At 44.8% G+C, this 19,208-nt stretch overlaps 1 long non-coding RNA gene across 1 annotated transcript; it reads right to left on the reverse strand.

Annotated features, from left to right (window-relative positions):
* Nucleotides 1–278: 278 nt before the first annotated feature.
* On the reverse strand, nt 279–19,208 carry LOC140197420 (uncharacterized). Its single transcript, XR_011885950.1, has 4 exons — nt 18,833–19,208; nt 10,947–11,072; nt 2,278–2,447; nt 279–497 (listed from the first exon to the last, which is right to left on the reverse strand). It is a non-coding gene; the product is annotated as an uncharacterized lncRNA (long non-coding RNA).

Consider the following 19,208-nt stretch of genomic DNA (forward strand, 5'->3'; position numbering starts at 1 on the left):
CAGTTTCTGCCGTACACTTGCTCACATCAACGGCTTGTACAAATGGTACTGGAGTACCTCTCAAACTGGAACTGGAATTGGTTTGTTATTGTCACATGTACCAAGATATAATGAATCATTTGTCTTGCATATTGCTCATGCAGATCAAATCATTACTCAGTACATCGAGGTAGAATAATACCCGTGCACAATAAAGTGTAAAAGCTACAATGAAAGTGCAGTCAGGTAAACAATAAGGTGCAAGATCAATATGAAGTGTATTGTAAGCTTAATCTTAGTACATTGAGGTAGTGCAAGGCAAAACAGTAACAGATGCAGAATAAAATTTTACAGTTACAGAGAGTGCTGTGCAGGTAGACAATAAAATGCAGCATCATGAGGTTGATTGTGAGGTCAAGAGAATATGTTATCATACCAGGGGAACCGTTCGGTAACAACGAGATAGAAGCTGTCTTTGAGCCTGGTAGAATGTGCTTTCAGCCTTGTCTATCTTCTGTCTGGTGGGAAGGAGAAGAAAAGAGAACGTTCAGGGTAGGTGGGGTCCTTGTTTATGTTAGCTACTTTACCGCGGCAGTGAGGAGTTTCGACAGAATCTCTGGAGGGAAGGTTGGGTCCTATGATATGCCAAGCTGTGAGTGACGAGAGACCTAGGCGAGGATGGTCAGGGCCCAAGCGCTGGAGTATTCGAGACTAGAATCGAGGCATGATAGGAGACTGAAACGAGGATAGGGTTCGAAACCAAACGCCGAACTCCAAAGTAGAGCTGACGATTGAACCGCGAACCTCAGTTCAGTTGCTCTTTAAATTTTAAAATCCTGGCGCTACAACATGGCCACCAATTAGAGGGGAGGGTCTGAATCTTTCACAGAGCCACGCCAGCTATCCATATTCCGGAAAATCGGAGCGGCTAAATCCCGGAAGCTGGTGTGGTCGGGGGCGTATTGAAACACTGTGTCCACAACTCTCTGCGGTTTTTTTACGCAGTCAAGGCAGAACAGTTGCTGGACCAGGTCGTGGTGCATCCGGATAGGATGATTTCCAAAGTACCTCACTGAAAATTGGTAAAGGTTGATAGTACGTGCCGAACTTCTTTAGCCTTCCGAGGAAATAGAGGTTCTGAGTATCCCCTCACTGTTCACTCAGCTTCTTCTTCTATTTCCGGCTGTTTAGAAGCATCTAGGCGTATTACAGCCCTCCGCAGGATGTATAATTAATTATAGAATTTCAAGGAACCCAAATTCTCGAATATAACCTAGTCTCACGTATAAACTGAATAATAAACTCTTCAATCTTTCCTCCACTATCAACTCTGCTCTTAAACGCATCTCCCCCATTTCACATACATCTGCTCTCACTCCATCCTCCCACCACCCCACTAGGAGTAGGGTTCCCCTGGTCCTCACCTACCACCCCACCAGCCTCCGGGTCCAACATATTATTCTCCGTAACTTCCGCCACCTCCAACGAGATCCCACCACTAAGCACATCTTTCCCTCCCCCCCCCTGCATTCCACAGGGATCGCTCCCTACGCAACTCCCTTGTCCATTCGTCCCCCCCATCCCTCCCCACTGATCTCCCTCCTGGCACTTATCCGTGTAAGCGGAACAAGTGCTACACATGCCTTTACACGTCCTCCCTTACCACCATTCAGGGCCCCAAACAGTCCTTCCAGGTGAGGCAATACTTCACCTGTGAGTCGACTGGGGTGATATACTGCGTCCGGTGCTCCCGATGTGGCCTTTTACGTATTGGCGAGACCCGACGCAGACTGGGAGACCGCTATGCTGAACATCTACACTCTGTCCGCCAGAGAAAGCAGGATCTCCCAGTGGCCACACATTTTAATTCCACATCCCATTCCCATTCTGACATGTCTATCCACGGCCTCCTCTACTGTAAAGATGAAGCCACACTCAGGTTGGAGGAACAACACCTTATATTCCGTCTGGGTAGTCTCCAACCTGATGGCATGAACATCGACTTCTCTAACTTCCGCTAAGGCCCCACCTCCCCCTCGTACCCCATCTGTTACTTATTTTTATGCACACATTCTTTCTCTCACTCTCCTTTTTCTCCCCATCCCTCTGAATATACCTCTTGCCCATCCTCTGGGTCCCCCCCCCTTGTCTTTCTTCCCGGACCTCCTGTCCCATGATCCTCTCGTATCCCTTTTGCCAATCACCTGTCCAGCTCTTGGCTCCATCCCTCCCCCTCCTGTCTTCTCCTATCATTTTGGATCTCCCCCTCCCCCTCCAACTTTCAAATCCCTTACTCACTCTTCCTTCAGTTAGTCCTGACGAAGGGTCTCGGCCTGAAACGTCGACTGCACCTCTTCCTACAGATGCTGCCTGGCCTGCTGCGTTCACCAGCAACTTTGATGTCTGTTGCTTGAATTTCCAGCATCTGCAGAATTCCTGTTGTTTGTCTTCAATCAGATGTTGATTCTCTTGATGGCCAAACAAAGATTTAATAGAAAACCAAAATAAATTTAAGCCAGATAGCCTCTTGAACAACATGCTTCTTTCAATTTTGTATCGATTACGGCTCAGCAAAACATGCTGGACTGTCTCTGGACTACCACAGTCACATAATCCAGTAGGATGGATTAATAATAGTTTAGCCCACAATGCCCCAACCTAACCTAAGTCTTGTAAATGTCACCATATCCCTACGACTTAAAAGGTAACAGTCTGAGACCTTTTTAACTAGTGGGTGACTAGAAAAATAATGCCTGCCCCTTAATTCATTTTTCTAATCCTCCTGTCACTTCTTTGCTATACCTTTTTTAATCCTACTTCTCAATTCTGCTCTGCCTAGGGGAACTCTAATTTCTACTTGCCTGCTCTGTAAGGAAGACTTTGCAATGCCATCCACGATTTCATTTCCCTCCACCCCAGCATGCCCAGGTATCCATGAAAACCTAACTGCACAATCCATTGTCCCTACTCTAAACAGCACTAAGAGAATCTCAGCAACTATGTCAGGATGAGCTTTTGATTGATTCCCTTTTATAGCCTCTAAAGCAGCAGCAGAATCCGTACAGATGATAACCCTACGTGGTCGAGAGTCTTCTATCCACCATAAGGCCCAGAGGATTGCTAATAATTCTGTTGCAAAGACAGAAACACCATCTGAAGCCTGGTGACCAATCTTAACTCCAAGTTGAGACAGATACATCCTAAATCCTGCCCTACTGCTCTCTGGGTCCACTGAGCCAGCAGTAAAAACCTTCAGATAAGATCCCCATTTATTATTTAAATATTCATTTGTGATCAATGCTGACGAAATTGCACTGCTTCCTCAAGCTGAAAAAGGAGGAATAGGTCTACTTCTCGTTCTGGAAAGAGCCAAAAAGGGACGGGTGGCAAGCAAGTTTGGTCAACTATGTCTTCCTCAGTCTGTTTCAATTTCACAGCCCAGTTATTAACCAAATCTAAAAATGGGTATCTTTTAATTTTACTTTGGTGCTCCGACTTCCTCTGCAAAAGACACTTTGATGGACAGCTGTGATTGAATCAATTTAGTTTTACCCAGTACTGCAAGCCCAACTGAATTCGTCTTAAATGCAGAGGCACTTCTCCCATCTCCACACACAATGCTGGGACTGATGTTGTTCTAAAAGCTCCACAACAGAGTCTAAGTGCTTTGGACTGCACAGTGTCTAGTTTTCCAAGCACTGCCGTAGCAGTGGAACCATAAGCAACACAACCATAATCTATAACTGATCTAATCATAGCTAGATATATTAAGTACATAGTTCCCGCCCTGCTCCCCAGTCGCATCCAGCAATACTTCTCATAACATTTAAAACTTTCTCACACTTTCCAATTGTTTTATCTATATGAACCCTCCAAGTAAGTCTTTCATCAGACATCTAAAAACTTGAATACCTTGACTTCTTCTAGTGGATAATCATATAGACACAATTCACAATCAGGAATCTTTCTTCTAAAGCCAAAAATCATATATTTGGACTTAGAAGCAGAAATCCTGAAACCCCATTCATTAGCCCAGTTTTCAACTGATCTTAAAGCCTTTTGTACCTGCCTTAATATATACCTGATGTTTCTTCCTCTTTTCCAGATTGCACCATCATCTGCAAACCATGACTTGCCAAATCCTGTCCCTACCTGATCAAAGATATCATTTATCATGACATTAAAAAGAACTGGACTAATGACACTTCCTTGAGGGGTACCATTACCCATTTTAACAGACTTGGAGCTTGCTCCGCCTATTCTTACTTGAATTGTCCTTTCTTTAAGGAAATCTTTGATCCAATTAAACATTCTACCTCTAATTCCTGCATCATAGAGTTTAATTAATAAGCCATCCCTCCATAGTGAGTCATATGCTCTTTCAATATCTAGAAATACACTTACCATTACTTCTCTATTTTGAAAGGCTTTTTTAATATCATGATCTAAAAGGGCAACAGATTCCATTGTTGCTCTTCCAGTTCTAAAACCATTTTGATAGGCAGCAAACTGTCCCTTATTTTCCAAAAAATAAACAAGTCTGTTGGTGACCATTTGTTCCATAACTTTACAAAGCACTGACGTTAAAGCTATAGGCCGATACAAACTAGGACTAGACTAGGACTCCTCCTGTCATTATAGAACAGAGGGATTCATTCCAATCATCTATGGAGCCCTTGCTATTACTTTCTTCTATTATATCCACAGTTTTCTTCTGGTACTCATCCCAATGGGCCAATATACCTAGCAGACCTCTCCTCAACTTCTACTATCAAATTTCTACCAAATCTACATAATATAGGATAGTGATCACTTCCTAGTGAGTATCTGTGCATAACATCCCACTCCCCAACCCTAGCGAAGTTTGAGGAAGTGATAGATAAGTCTAAGTGACTACAAGTATTCTTTACAATATTAAATCTTGTAGGCCTTCCGTCATTTAGCAGTACCATGTTGTATTTATCTGGAAACTCCTCAACTACCGCTCCATCACTATCTTTACTTCACTACCCCATATAGGATTATGGGCATTGAAATCTCCAACCCAGATTACTGGGGATCTTACCTTAGTCATAATTTCATCCAAATCTCATAATATCATATTACCTGGATTATAAAAGTTAATCAAAGTTATTTGATCACGAGAGCTCCAAACCTCCACAGCCACAATTTCAAGGTTAGATTTAAAATAAAGTCTTCTAAACTGGAGTCCTGTTTTTATGAAAGTTTCACACCCTTCACTAGATTTACCCATTCTGTCAGCTCTCAAGCTATCATATCCAGGGATCACAAAATCTAAATGAGGCTTTAACCATGTCTGCTGTATACAGATCAAATCAGGCTTGTCTTTAAAAGTTCCAACAAATCTTTTTAATTCTTGACCATTTGCAGATAAACTTCTTGCATTCCATTGTAATAGTAAAAACATCCAAATACTAATTATTGGCCTCTTCATCCACATAAAGCTCCTCTGTACTCTCTGATTCCGACAGCTGGGAAGTATTTAGTGATTGTTTGTCTGTCATATACTCATGTGATTTTTCTGGTGAAATCTGTTTTATATCAAGGAATCTCTCTGCAGCTCCAACAAATACTTTTATCATATCTGATTTCTTGGCTGTAGTTTTAGCCCAGACCAGTACATCAACAACAAATGCCAAAAAAGACTCTTTAGTCATCAATAACACGCCTGAAGGAACCATAGTTGGAGAACTCGGAATGAACTGACTCCCCATCATTCCAATCTTTTCTTTACTTATCCTTTGCTCTCTATCAACTTTCTTCACTGCCTCAGCATATGATATTTTTTGTTGGATACTAACATCCTGAATCTGCTTTGCCTAACTAAAATACTCACATCCTCTGAACACTGCTATATGGTCTCCTCCACAGTTACTGCATTTAGGCACCGCTGCCTTACATGCTTTAATAACATGATCCTCTCCACATTTCATACATCTTCTTTTACCTTGACATGAACCAGCAACGTGTCCAAATCTCTGGCAATTATAACAGTGTAAGGGAGGCCTAATGTATTCTCTAACTTGATAAGACATGCACCCAAGAAAGACTCTAGTTGGAAGAACATCACCTGCAAAAACCAGAAGAACAGGAGAATCCCAATTACCACCTTCTTTTGATTTTAATCGTTTGGCTTCAATCACTCGACCACCTTTAACATTGTCCAAAATTTCCTTTTCAGTCATGCCAGACCAAATACCATACACTACTCCCTTAACTCCCTTCCTTTCTTTCAGAGTAATACACTCCACTTTCACAAGCAATTTTCCCACCATTTTAGCACTGTTATATTGGTCAATATCTTTGCAACAAATTTTCAGCAATCCATGAGACAAAACCTTGGCCTGGAATCCTTTACTTATTTGGTTCTCTAATGCTGCTGCCACTTTCAAAGGATTAAGGGCTCTAAATCCTCCTTTCCTTTCCTTCTGACCTTTAATTTTATACAGAACTATAAATTCCTCCAATTCACCCATTTTCCTCAATTTGTTGTCCCCATTACTTCAGGTCTTTCACTTGATGCACCCCTTTTTTGGCTACCCTTAATTCCACAGTCTCCCGCCTTCCCCCTTCAATCTCAACACGTCCTCTCCCTTTTGCAGCCATAGGCTACAAACTAACTCTTTCCAAACTACTAGGCTCCTCCACCCTAAAGTCCCCACCCACTCAATCAATAAACGGCCCCAACTGCCAGTCTGGACCAACCCCACCTCGTTCACTCAGCTTCCTCAGTGTCTCCGTCTTTGAGTAAACACAAGTAATTCTGCTGAATAACATGCACAAGACTCAGAATAATAGACTCAAAATGTTGGAGGAGCTCGGCAGATCAGGCAGCATCTTTGGAGTGGAATTAAGAATTGACGTTTCGGGCCGAATTACTCTGTTGATGAAACTGGGCGAAACTGAATTGAGCTGACATGGAGCATGGGCGCAATCATGTGGCAGGAAGGGGTTACTGTCTGACCAACACAGACCTTCAAACGTCCCTTTGAAGTGGCAAAAGATGCTTTGCAAGAACGGTCAGCAAACAGAATTTGCCATCAAGTGGTAAAAGGTTGCTATAGCTGGGGACAAAATCTCTAAAAGAAGGCAGAAGGGATGAATATAGTTTGTATTTTTGCAGTGCCTGTAGTACTGGAACACAGAACAGTAGAACCCAGGAAAAGGTTCTTCCGCCCTTTGCTGAACTAACTCAGTTAATGAAACACAAATACACTAATCCCCTCCATGATCCTTCTCCCTCCATTCTCTGCATATTAACGTGCTTAATGAACACTAAGACTGTCTACAAGAAGCGTCAGAGCCGTCTCTATTTCCTGAGGAGACTGAGGTCCTTTAACATCTGCCAGACAATGCTGAGGATGTTCTACGAGTCTGTGGTGGCCAGTGCTATCAAGTTTGCTGTTGTGTGCTGGGGCAGCAGGGTGAGGGTAGCAGACACCAGCAGAATCAACAAACTCATTCGTAAGGCCAGTGATGTTGTGGGGATGGAACTGGACTCTCTGACGGTCGTGTCTGAAAACAGAATGCTGTCCAAGTTGCATGCCATCTTGGACAATGTCTCCCATCCACTACATAATGTACTGATTGGGCACAGGAGTACATTCAGCCAGAGACTCATTCCACCGAGATGCAACACAGAGCGTCATAGGAAGTCATTCCTGCGTGTGGCCATCAAACTTTACAACTCCTCCCTTGGAGGGTCAGACACCCTGAGCCAATAGGCTGGTTCTGGACTTATTTCATAATTTTCTGGCATAATTTACATATTACTATTTAACTATTTATGGTTTAATTACTATTTATTATTTATGGTGCAACTGTAACAAAAACCAATTTCCCCCGGGATCAATAAATTATGACTATGACTATGACTGTCTAAGAACCTCTATTATACCTGCCTCCACCACCATCCCTGACAATGAATTCCAGGCACTCACCACTGTTTAAAAAAACTTGTTCTGCATACCTGCTTTGAACTGATCCCCTCCCACTTTAGATGCATGCGCTCAAGTATTAGATATATTAACTGCGGGAAAGAGACATACCTCTCTTAATTTTATACCCTTCAATCAGGTTTTGCTGCTGTTTGCATGGTTTCTTTGTTTTTTTTCGCGTGATGAGGAGAATTCGGGCTTTGATGTTCTTGTTCCCATCTGCATGATTACTTTTTTGCACATGGTGGGGGGAGGGTGTTGATATTCTTGTGTGATTTATTTTGTATATGGGGTAAACCCTTCTCGGGCTTCCACCCGGGTACAAGTATTGACTTCAGCTGGTGTTTTGGTGACAGAGTCTGCCATCTTGATCAAGAATGATGTCTGAGTGTGTCTAGTCAGGGCATATCCATCCCTCCTGATTGGTTAGTCCTCATCCAATCAGGTTTCTGCTGCCCTACCTTGTTTATAATCTAATTACGGTTCTGACTTATAGCGAGACCTTCGTCTTTGTTAAAATTATTTTTCTCTAATTTTATTTCAATGGCTCCCTTCACCATGCAGTCCCAAAAGCCATTGGCATAACACAGTAGTTCTGTGCCATCAAAGTCAATCCGATGGCCGTTGCCAATGCAATGTTCTGCAATTTCTCTGGGTAAACGAGCCTCCTGTACTTTGGGTTTCCACCGTGTGCCACATCTGCCCCAGCTGGCTGTCATACACTGCTCTGCATCCACAGGAAATCCTGTAAACACCAGCCATCTTGAGGCCCCAGATCATCTTTCACCCTCATAAGCTGCGATCTGAGCTTCCTTACTGCAGGGGGTGGGGGCGTGTGATGCTTTCCTTTGAACGGCTTACATGTTTTTTTTTTGTTTTGTGGCTATCTGGAGAAGATGAATCTCAGAGTAGTATACTGCATTCATACATTGATATTAAATGTACCTTGAACCTTAGTTTATCTGACCTCTCCTTATAGCATCTGCCCTTTCATACAAACAACATCCTGGTAAACCTCTTCTGCACCCTCTCTAAAGCCTCCACATCCTTTCTGTAATAGAGTGACTAAAACTCAATGAAATGCTCCAGATGTGGCCAAACCAGAGTTTCAACAATATATATTTACAATGACAAATTAACTTACTAACTGGTATGTCTGTGGATCGTGGGAGGAATCCTGAGCTCCTGGAGGAAACCCATGAGAGCTGTCACGGGGAGAACATACAAACTCCTTACAGAGAGCAGCAGGAGTTTTACCTGGGTCGCTGGTACTTTGAAGTGTTGTGCTCCTATGCTTCAACAACAAACTTCTTGACATGGGCTGGTGATATTAAACCTGATTGAGATTCTACTTTCTTACAACCATCAGGTTCTTAAACTGGTCTGCACGACACGAGCCCTACCTCAGCACTAGAATACTAGGTACCACTGCCTACACTACCGTAGTTATGTCTCTGATTGTTTTCCTTTTACATCAATGTCTTGTTTTGCAGAGTTAATTTTCTTCATTGTCTTGTATAATTTATGAATAAATTGGTTTATTGGTAAATTCGTTTATTATTGTCGCATGTACAGTGAACAGCTTTGTTTTGCATCATTAAGGTAGTACAAAGTGAACAATAACCAAATGTTGAATAAAGAGTTATGGTGATAGAGAAAGTGCTTAGCTGGTATACAATAAGACGCAAGGCCATAAGGGGAGAGAGCCCATTCTTATCATACAAGTGGATCATTGAATAGTCTTATTACAGCAGGAGAGAAGTTGTCCTTGAGCCTGATACTTGTGCCTTCAGACTTCTGTATTTTATGGCCAATGGGAGAGGGGAGAAGAGGGAATGTCTGGAATGGGAGGGGTCTTTAACTATGCTGGTTGCTTTACCAAGGCAGCAAGAAATGTAGATGTTTACCACAGAGTGGAGGCTGGTTTCTGTGATGTTCTAAGCTGCATCCACAACTCTCTACACTTTCTTGTGGTCATGGGTAAAGCAATTGCCATACCAAGCAGCTTATGTTACAAGTTGTAATTATAATTTATGTTATGTATGTTGCCTGAATTTACATGATTGTAATGCTGCTGTGAACCTTTTACTCTATCAGGACCTCACAGAAATTATACATATAATGTTAAGCTTGACTTGATATCATAGAACCTCAGGATATTCCACGGGACTGTATAATGACATGCTAGACATGTGTAGTCATAGCTGTAATATTGTAAATGCAATAGAAATGTGTTATACTGCAAGATCAGACAAACAGCAACATGAGCAGATCACCAGTGATGTTGGCTGAGGTTTTAAAGGTGACTAACACCTGGGTAAATATTCGGCATGCATGGAGTCACAGAAATGTACGCTAAAGAAACAGTTCCTTCAATCCATCTAGTTTGTGCCTACTCCCATCAAACTGCACCCTGGTCATAGTCCTCCATACCCCTACTATCCCATGTACCTATCCAAACTTCTCTTAAATATTGGAATTGAACTCGCATGCACTGCTTGTGCTGGCAGCTCATTCTACGCTCTCACGGCCTGAGTGAAGTTTCCCCTCATGTTCCCCCTTAATTATTCGCCTTTTACCCTCAACCCATGACCACCGGTTGCAGTCCCACCCAACCTCAGTGGAAAAAGCCTGTTTGCATTAACACTATCTATATCCCTCATAATTTTGTATACCTCTGTCAAATCTCCTCTCAATCTTCTATGTTCCAAAGAATAAAGTCCTAACCTATTCAATCTTTCCATATGTAACTCTCACTTCAGCTAGCAGCTTAATATAAGGGGTGATAGCCCCTGGCCCGGCCAAACATAAGAAACCTCATTTGGGTGGATGCTGTGTGATGTGTCCCGTTACAAATCAGTACCTGAAATAACAAACAGTACACAATGTGTGATTAAACGATTAAGCTTTGTAATTCTTACTTTGACTATATGGTTAGTAAAGAAAACAAAAAAAAAAAGAAAAAGGGCCCATTCTTATGAAACACTATTGTGCAATGTTGGAGCTCACTGATAAGCCAGTTGTCCACCATCAACCTCCTCCGATCGTCGCTGCCCTTCGGACCCTCGCTCCAAGTCCACTTCGTCCGGCACTCCACCAACTCTCTCCATTCGTGTCTTCTCTCCTCATCTCTCCCTGGCAAAAGACAGTGAAAATCTCTCTTCCAGACTCACAAGAAAGAAGGACAGCATTCCAAACCCCATTATCTCTAGTAATAACCCAGACATTGCTGCTACAGAGAAACCATTACATTATCAGTGAAACCTTACAGCATGTTACACATATAACTCAGGTTCTCCAGACCAGTCAATATCCTTGTAAATTTTCTCTGTATTCTTTGAACCTTTATTGTTCTTTCCTGTAGGTAGGTGACCAAAATTGCTCATATTACTTCATTTTAGGCCTCAGCAATATCTTGTACAACTTCATCATAACATCCGATCTCCTGTACTCAATACTCCTTCCAGAGATCTGCATGGAATCTTTTATGGACACCAAAAGGAACTGTGGTATATGGAAGGTCATGGAATTACATGTGATTAACCTATGATCATTTGGATATGAGTGGAACCAGATCAGCCCAGCATAGAGCAAAAATAGTGGATGACTACCAATCATACAGCATAGAATATTACAACACAGTCCAGGTCTGCACTGTGCTGTACTCTCCTAGGTTCTAGTTGTTGTGAAGATAGAAAGCAAAATAAGCCAAAAAATTCCGTAGAAAAATTGCTGGAGCAAATGCAGAAAAGATCAATGTTATAAAATGGACAGATCTATCAAATTAAATCAGGGTCTTTTGACTATAATATGCTAAATCTTACATTATGATTACAGGGAGGTCAGATATGTTCATTAGGAAAACCAAGGAGATATCTTACTCTCCAACTAGAGTTTGGGCCTGACTACTGAAAATGGAAAGACTTCTCCTGGCATCTACAGTTAGAAAGGCTATAGCTCTTGGCTTGCTTGGCTGTATAGGAAAGGAGGAGTAATGGTGTAAGGATTTCTATGGATAGGGTAATCAGAATTTTATAGAGCAGCAACGTTACCTCACAACCTTTGAACTCAGTCCCATGAACACTAAAGGGCAATGCACATTTTAACCAGCCTATCAACTTGTGCAGCAACTTTGAGGGATCTATGAATGTGGAGGATTACAAATACCTGGGGATATGAATTGACAATAAACTGGACTGGTCAAAGAATACTGAGGCTGTCTACAAGAAGGGTCAGAACCATCTCTATTTCCTGAGGAGACTGAGGTCCTTTAAGATCTGCTGGATGATGCTGAGGATGTTCTACGAGTCTGTGGTGGCCAGTGCGATCATGTTTGCTGTTGGGTGCTGGGGCAGCAGGCTGAGGGTAGCAGTCACCAACAGAATCAACAAACTCATTCGTAAGGCCAGTGATGTTGTGGGGATGGAACTGGACTCTGACGGTGGTGTCTGAAAAGAAGATGCTGTCCAAGTTGCATGCCATCTTGGACAACGTCTCCCTTCCACTACATAATGTACTGGGTGGGCACAGGAGTACATTCAGCCAGAGACTCATTCCACCGAGATGCAACACAGAGCGTCATAGGAAGTCATTCCTGCCTGTGGCCATCAAACTTTACAACTCCTCCCTTGGAGGGTCAGACACCCTGAGCCAATAGGCTGGTCCTGGACTTATTTCCTGCATAATTTACATATTACTATTTAACTATTTATGGTTTTATTACTATTTAATTATTTATGGTGCAACTGTAATGAAAACCAATTTCCCCCAGGATCAATAAAGTATGACTATGAATGTGTACCCCAAGATTCTACTGTTTATCCACATTCTTAAAATTTCTGCAATTAACTTTGTAATTTACATTCAAGTACAACCATCCAAAGTGCAACACTTCACACTTATCTGCCACTTCTCATCCCAGCTCTGCATGTCCGGTTGTAACCTATGGCAAACTTTTACACTATATACAACGTCACCAAACTTTGTGTCATCTGGGAACTTACTAACCTATATGTTATTTATAAAAATCACAAAGAGCAGGGGCCCCAGGACAGATCACTATGGAACACCACTAGTCATGGACCTTCAGGCAGAATACATGTTTACTGCCACCCTCTTCCTTATGTGGGCAAGTTAATTTCAAATGTATGTAGCCATTTCCCTGGATCCCAAGCCTCCTGACTTTCTGAATGAGTCTAACATGGGCAACCTTATCAAATACTTTACTAAAATCCTTATTCACCACATCCACTCCTCTTCTAACATCAATGTGCTTTATCACATCCTCAAAGCATTCAATCAAGCTCATGAAGCATGACCTGTCCATCATAAAGTCATGCAGACTATACTTAATCAGACTAGGTTTATAAATCCTGTCTCTAAGAATCTTCTCCAGTAATTTGCCTACCACTGAAGAAAGACTCACTGGTCTATAATTCCGCATGGTTATCCCTACTCACTTTCCTGAACAAAGGAATGATATTTGCCACCTCCAATCATCTCGTACTTCTCCTGTGGCAAGTGAGGACCAAAAAAAAAAAAACCCACCAAAAGGCACAACAATCTCTTCCCTTGCTTCCCATAGTAACCTCATCTGGCCCTGGGAACGAAGCTATCTTATTTCCCCCCAAAATCCCCAGTACATCCTCTTTCTTAACCTCATTGTGTGCCAGCATATCAGATTATTCTAGCCAACACTTGTCAAGGTCCTACTCACTTGTGAATACGAAGGCAAAGTATTCATTAAGGACCACCCTCACATCCTACCAGTTTAGACACGTGTTTCTTTTATCCATGATCAGTCCTGCCCTGGCTCTAGTCTTCCACCTATTCTTTATGCATGTGTAAAATGCCTTAAATCTCCTTAATTCTACTAGCCAAGGCTTTTTCATACCCCAGTACACTTCCTTCTACCTGACTAGATGTCAACCTTGGCTCCATCACCCTACTTTCCTTTCCAGCCTCAGTAGACAAGCTGATTCAGAATCCCATGCAACTGCTCCTTAAACAACCTCCACATTTCCATCATACACTTTTCTAAGTACGTCTATTCAGATTTTACACTCCCAAGTTCCTGTCTAATAGCTTCATAATTGTCCTTCCCCACAGTGAAATACTCTTCCTGCTCCCATCTCTGTCCAAGGCTATGCCAGAAGTAAGAGAGCTGTGGTAGCTGTCTTTAAAATGTTTATTCACTGAGAGCTGTCCCTTGACCAGGCTGACTGCCTAGTACTCAATACAGAATGGCCTCTCTTCTGGTCAGCCTGTCAATGCCGAGTCAGCAATTCTTCCTGGACACACTGAGCACATTCCTTCCCAGCTAAACCATTTGCATGAAGGAGATGCAAATCAATATCAGGGAAGTTGAAGTCACCCAGATGACAACCCTTTTTTTTTTTGCACTTCTCCAGTATCTGCCTCCTGATATACTCCTCGGTGTCCCTATTGCTCTTGGAAGGTTGATAGAATACTCCCAATTGAGTAGTTGCTCCTTTCTGTTTCTGAATTTCACATATGTTGATCCAGTAGAATGATCCCTCCACAATGTCCTCCTTTTCTACTGCTGTGATACGATTCCTCTCTTTCACATCTTTTCCCTCTCTCCCTATCTGTTTTGAAACATCTAAGACTCAGGACATTCAGCAGCCTTTCCTGCCCTTCTGACTGTCAAGTCTCGAAAATGACCACAATTTTGTAGACCCATGCTTTAAGTTCATGATCCTTGTTCTGCCACACTGAGGGGTGCATTGGGAGCAAGGGTGGACCCAAATTCAAGACACATCTTATGAGGTTACTTAGATTGAGTTTATTGTTCGATACCAGGAGAGCTAGGCAGGAGCAGGAGTAGCGAACTGCACAAGGACTCAGGACCACGACTAGGCTGGGATCAAGGGTCTGGGCTTGGACTCGGAATTGGCTCCCAGAACTAGGAGACATGAAGAGGCTATAGTATGGACTCCGAGCCCGAGACTGGGCATGGACCCAGTACATGGGTCTTGCCTCGGGCTCGGACCCCAGAACCAGGCATGGACATGACATGGGCTAGGGAGAGGAGGAACATGGAAAGCAGAGCCTCGGTCTCGGGAGAGCAGGTACATGGAACCATAGACACATACACGGAACAGAGTAGGGACCCCTCCTTGGGTACAGGACACAGGGCTGGGACACATGACCCCCTGCGGGGCAACGGCAAGACGGCCAGAATTACCCCCACGGAGGCGAGGACCAGACAAGACATGACCCCCCCCCCCCCCCCCGCGGAGCAACGGCAAGATGGCCTGACTTACCCCACAGAGGCGAGGACAAGACCAGACCAACACAAATGAACACCAGACAGTAGCTATCTAGCCCCGGTTATGGAACTAGACCAAAGTGCAGGCGGGGGCTGCAGACGAGGGCTAGAGGAGAGAGGGGCAGAGAAGGGATTCAGACAAGGGGGTAGGACAGGAATCACAGACCGCTAGGGCCAGGACGTGACTCGGTGCTAGAATGCCGCCAGGGCCAAGACGTGACTTGGAGCCTCCGGGTAGTGGCGAGCTCTCGACTCGGCCCAGGAACAGTAGACAGCGGTTCTTGATTCCCTCCAGCAGGTTAACTGACGGACCCACCTCGGTGAGGAAACTTTGCAGGCTTGCTTTGGCGAGGTAACTGGATTGGGTTGCTCCGGTGAGGAAAAGGTGAATTACCGGCACTGGCTTCGGCAGAGACTAGGCTTGCTCCGGCCAGATAACATCAGCACACCGTACCTGAAATGACTTTGCAGACGCTCCCGCGCCGAACGGCCGAAAGCCGGAGACTATAAACTACCGGTTGAGCCGAGTGTTAATTGCCTTTAATCGCCAAAGTCAAGGGACACGGGAAAACAGGGATTCAACGGTCCGGATCGTAACATAAACAAGGTAAATTTAAAGGGACCCTGATCCGGACCATGACAGTGTTCCCCCTTCCAATGAGAGCCTCCAGGCGACCAACAGATTTGCCTGTACTATCGATGACCCGGGTGGGTGGAGGGGGGCGGGGGGTGGTGGTGGATTTGGCCGGTGGGCAAAAGGGAACAACACCTTGACTTTCAGGCTGACAAGAGTTTGGAAAAACAGTTTGTGTTTGGCGGGAGCGTTCTGTCACACTGAGGGGTGCATTGGGAGAAAGGGTGGACCCAAATTCAAGACACATCTTGTGAGGTTACTTAGATTTCGTTTATTGTTCGATACCAGGAGAGCTAGCAAGGAGCAGGAGTAGCGAACTGGACAAGGACTCAGGACTACGACTAGGCTAGGACCAAGGGTCTGGGCCTAGGACTCGGAATCGGCTCCCAGAACTAGAGGAGTCATGAAGAGGCTAGGGTATGGACTCCGAGCCAGACCCAGTGCCTGGGTCTCGGGAGAGCAGGTACATGGAACTATAGACACATACACAGAACACAGAGTAGGGACCCCTCCTTGGGTACAGGACATAGGGCTGGGACTCATAACCCCCGGCGGGGCAACGGCAAGACGGCCAGACTTACCCCACGGAGTAAGACAAATCCGAATGAACACCAGACAGTAGCTATCTAGCTCCCGTGATGGAACTAGACCGAAGTGCAGGCGGAGGCTGCAGACGAGGGCTAGAGGCGAGAGGGTCAGAGAAGGGATTCAGACAAGGGGCCAGGGCCCGGCCTGCTGCTGGAAAGCCGCCGGGGCCAGGGCCCGGCCTGCTGCTGGAAAGCCGCCGGGGCCAGGGCCCGGCCTGCTGCTGGAAAGCCGCCGGGGCCAGGGCCCGGCCTGCTGCTGGAAAGCCGCCGGGGCCAGGGCCCGGCCTGCTGCTGGAAAGCCGCCGGGGCCAGGGCCCGGCCTGCTGCTGGAAAGCCGCCGGGGCCAGGGCCCGGCCTGCTGCTGGAAAGCCGCCGGGGCCAGGGCCCGGCCTGCTGCTGGAAAGCCGCCGGGGCCAGGGCCCGGCCTGCTGCTGGAAAGCCGCCGGGGCCAGGGCCCGGCCTGCTGCTGGAAAGCCGCCGGGGCCAGGGCTTGGCTTGGAGCCTCCGGGTAGTGGCGAGCTGTCGACTCGGTCCAGGAACAGTAGACAGCGGTTCTTGATTCGCTCCGGCGGATTAACTGACGGACCCATCTGGGTGAGGAGACTTTGCGGGCTCGCTTTGACGAGGTAACTGGACAGGGTTGCTCCGGTGAGGAAAAGGCGAATTACCGGCACTCGCTTCGGCAAAGACTAGGCTTGCTCCGGCCAAATGACATCAGCACACCATACCTTAAATGACTTTGCAGACACTCCCACGCCGAACGGCTAAAAGCCGGAGACTATAAACTACCAGATGAGCCGAGTGTTAATTGCCTCTATTCACTAAAGTCAAGGGACACGGGAAAATAGGGAACCAACAGTCCGGATCGTAACATAAATAAGGTAAATTTAAAGGGACCCCGATCCGGACCATGACATGTTCCTGATACTTCTTGCATTAGAGACAACTTAGCTCATCCAACTGAATGCATTTATGTCCTTTCCACAACATATCCTTACTCAGTCTCTGTACAGGCTGCATCTGACTTTACACCAACTGCCCCATCTGTGATCTATCACTCAGGTTCCCAACCCCTGTAAAAACTAGTTGAAACCCTCTCTAGCAGCTCTGGTAAACCCCTGTCCAAACATATCGGTCCCTTTCGAGTTCAGGTATAACTCATTCCTTTTGTACAGGTCATACTGTGTTCAGAAGAGATCCAAATGATCCACAAATCTGAAACATTGTCCCATTTTTCAGCCACACATTCATCTGCCACATCGTCCTGTTCTTACCTTCACTGGCACGTGGCACAGGCAGCAATTCAAAAAATACAACCCTGGAGACACTGTTTTTTAGCTTCCTGCCTAACTCCCTATATTCCGTCTTCAGGACCTTATCTCTTTCCCGACGTATGTTGTTCGTACCAACACGCACCACGACCTCCTGCTGCTCACCCTTCCCGTTGTGAATGCTGTGCACGTAACCTGAGTCGTCTCTGACCCTGGCACCTGACCTGTGAGGCAACACACCATCTGGGCGTCAATTTGACGTCTGCAGAACCTCCTGCCTGTTTCCCTCGCTCTGGAACTTCCTATCACCACTGCTCTCCTTTTTCTCCTTTCCCTTACAGCCATAGTCATAGTCATACTTTATTGATCCCGCGGGAAATTGGTTTTCGTTACAGTTGCACTATAAATAATTAAATAGTAATATGTAAATTATGCCAGGAAATAAGTCCAGGACCAGCCTATTGGCTCAGGGAGTCTGAACCTCCAAGGGAGGAGTTGTAAAGTTTGATGGCCACAGGCAGGAATGACTTCCTATGACGCTCTGTGCTGCATCTCGGTGGAATGAGTCTCTGGCTGAATGTACTCCTTTGCCCAACCAGTACATTATGTAGTGGATGGGAGACATTGTCCAAGGTGGCACGCAACTTGGACAGCATCCTCTTTTCAGACACCACTGTCAGAGAGTCCAGTTCCATCCCCACAACATCACTGGCCTTACGAATGAGTTATCAGCCAAAAATATAATTATTTTATATCGATTAATGTCAAACCGAAGGTTTCACGTGCTTCACGTGCTCTGACTGGCTTCATGTTCAAGTTGCACGCTTCTAACTATGTATTTTTGGAATTGTTTTAGTAATATACGAATAATAATGGAGATGATTGGGTTTCCTGTTATTGCGTTCTGCGTTTGTACACACAACGTTCTAGGAACAGTTATTCCCCATCTGACATCAGATTCCTGAGAGGACAGTGAACCCATAAACACTATCCCTCTATTTCTTCGCACTACTTATTTAACTTTATACGTATTTCTTATTACAACACAGTATGTTAACGTATTGCATTATACTGCTTCCGACAAACAACATACAGGCGCCACGGTTGCCTACCGGTGAGCGTAACGCTATCATAGGTCGTGGCGTCCGAGCTCGGAGGTTCAACGCCGCCGCCGGCTGTAAGGAATTTGTACACCCCACCTCGTGACGGCCAGGGTATCCTCTGGGAACTCCTGTTTCCCCCCATTTTCCAAAGACGTACCGGTTGGTAGGTTAATTTGTGATTGGTAATTCGTTCTATGATTCGGCTGCGGTTACTGTATATAGTTGCTGGGCTGGTAGATCCTGTTCCGCGCTGTATCTCTAAATAAAATTGGAATATATGTTCACGACATATGCCAATGATAGTAACCGTGCTTCTGTTTTCCGAAGCAACTTGTTCTTTTTTTGAAGATATTAGTTAATATCCTGACTGCAGTACAATGATGTT

Source organism: Mobula birostris, chromosome 5, assembly GCF_030028105.1.
Source record: "Mobula birostris isolate sMobBir1 chromosome 5, sMobBir1.hap1, whole genome shotgun sequence".
NCBI classification, from domain to species: Eukaryota; Metazoa; Chordata; class Chondrichthyes; order Myliobatiformes; family Myliobatidae; genus Mobula; species Mobula birostris.